The sequence below is a fragment of the Macrobrachium rosenbergii genome, chromosome 27, assembly GCF_040412425.1.
Source record: "Macrobrachium rosenbergii isolate ZJJX-2024 chromosome 27, ASM4041242v1, whole genome shotgun sequence".
Lineage (NCBI taxonomy): Eukaryota > Metazoa > Arthropoda > Malacostraca > Decapoda > Palaemonidae > Macrobrachium > Macrobrachium rosenbergii.
In genome coordinates, this window is record NC_089767.1 from 12,719,957 (window position 1) to 12,722,526 (window position 2,570).

Sequence of the window (2,570 nt, forward strand, 5' to 3'; positions counted from 1 at the left end):
GCTATGGTCTCAAATACAATTCCACTCTGTTCCGTAATTTCCTCTCGGATTCATAATCTCCTCTTCCTCTCGGATTCATACTCTCCTCTTATTAAGTGTCAAACATACATTAGATAAGATCACATCAACAACTTACCGAAAAGAGTATTATTTATAAGCTCTTTCACCTTTTTGTCAGCATATTTTAATGGACGCACATATACTGTAAAAATATTCCCACTACTTCCCCGAAATATTTACACTTGTAATAAGTATTGATACACAAGTGTTCTGCTTCAGTAACACAGGGGGTGTAGCTCAGTGGTAGAGCATTCGACTGCAGATCGAGAGGTCCCCGGTTCAATCCCGGGCGCCCCCTGAGGAGATCAATTTTCAATGTTTATTTGGTAATTGCGACTTAGAGGAATTTGAAGTGAAGGCAATGGATTTGAGGCGATATATAATATACATATCACCATAGCATAAATATGCGATAAAACAAACATAACACAGTAACTCGACACTGCATTCGAAACGTTTGTTTTCCTAGTTATTTTATTGCTACGTATTAAACTCTCAATTTAATTTACATACACAGATAACTATGGGTCTACTCCTCTTATTAACAATGTGTGCGCAGTTTGTGAGCGACTCTAGAGAAGAGATTATAAATAATAATGAAAACAAGAAGAAACAAAGGCACTAATTGGAATTGTATAATTCAAGGAAGATTTATTTTTAAATAACTATTTACTAAGGAATAAAAACTAACTCACTGACGTCTGCACAAGGTAAATGACTAAGGGTACATCCATACTGCAATATTATTATTATTATTAAAATAGTTTAACCAGACCAGATAAAAACATGTTGTAAACACATCGACAACTTACTGCACAAATCATAAACGGACTGAAAACAAGTCACAGACTTATGGGTAGTGCTAACCAGTGTTTTATACGATTATCTAGCGCTTGCTAAAGATTTCTTTTACATCTAGGTTACATATACTTCTACAACTTATCACACACACACACAACACAAATGACTTGAATATAAGTCAACGACTTGCGGGTAGTCCTAACACGTGCTTTATACGATTTTCCAGCATTTGCTAAAGATTTTTTTTATCCATTTATGGTCGTTGATTTGTTTTCTACCTATATGTGATATGTAGGCAAAAAGGTGTTGACGTGCGTAAATGACATGTTTTACTGTTGTGTGGATGCACTCTAAATCTCTGCGCTTGGTTCCATAAGGTCACTTGGATCATCAAGAGGTGAAATGGTCAAGAAATGGTGTAGGGGAAATATCGTTGCTGACCTGTGTTTTTCAGATTACTTTAAAGAAAACAGTCCCAAATTTGTCGGGAAATCAGGAATATTTCCATATAGGAATTTGGAAAACTAAACAACTTTTCATTCAGTTTATTTCTTTGAGTAGCCTCCTCATTTATAACGATGCTATGATCAATAATTATACGCCGGTAATGTGTTCTTTATTATTAAAATATACATCACTCATGCTGATTTTTCAACTAGTTTTTCCAGTTCCCCAAATTTCCTTCACTTCTCAATATCTTCTATTGTTTCACTTTGCAACAAAATATCCTGATACCATTAATACACCCTGATTTTATGTGGGTCATTTTACGTTTCCCAGTCCGTTATTACTGCTTAGTGTTTACGTATTTTGTTCAAATTGCTCACGAATAACAATGCTTACGGGCACTGGATCCTGTTCTGTTTTTCTTTTGTTCTGTCCTGTTAATTTCCTGGATGCTCCGACGCCTTTACTTGATGCAGGTCATGTTTAAAACTAAGCTGGGGTGGAACAGAATGGATAGTTGGGACAACTGGTTCCATTCTGTTCCAATAATACAAAAGGAGCATAGGCCAACTTTGTGTGTGTGTGTGTGTGTGTGTGTGTGTGTGTGTGTGTGTGTGTGTGTGTGTGTGTGTGTGTGCGCGCGCGCGCTCAAGTTCTCGGCAAAGGATTTCTTGCACAATCATATCCGTTTTCATTGAATTCCTTCTCTCTTTCTTGATTCATTTCTTATCGCTGTGAGAGACACCATGCTTTAAATGATTCCACATTTTCTGATCACTGTCATAGCTCAGCATTTGCAAACCTCGTAACAGTACTCAGACTGAAAAAGGTACGAAATTGCGAAAACAGCTTATTGTATTATAATTTATTGTTATTTGGGTGAGCGAATTTCAATAAATATTATAGCTACGCAGAAGAACTTTTATTGTAATTAGCTTTTTCTGTTTATAAGATAAACAGAAAAAGCTAATTACAATAAAAATCATTCCTATGTGGCAATATTGTCATTAACGAGCACGCACTCCTATGGAAGACGCCGAAAAACCACGATTTTTAACAGAAAGAAAAGAAAGCTTCCATAGAAAATAATTTTCGTGTGAAAAAATGGAAACAAGGAATAAAATATAAAATACAGGATGAGAATAAACGAAACTGAATTTATGCAATTAATATAAAATTACAATAACTAAAAACTATTTACAATCAATAGCTGAGAAACAAGTAAAGCTTTGTTTTTTAATAAATCAATAAATAATGAGTAA

General features: G+C 34.9%; 1 non-coding gene across 1 annotated transcript; it reads left to right on the forward strand.

Moving 5' to 3' along the window:
* The first annotated feature begins 286 nt into the window (after positions 1-286).
* TRNAC-GCA (transfer RNA cysteine (anticodon GCA)) lies at positions 287-358 on the forward strand. The gene has a single exon. It is a non-coding gene; the product is annotated as a tRNA-Cys (tRNA).
* The last annotated feature ends 2,212 nt before the right edge of the window (positions 359-2,570 follow it).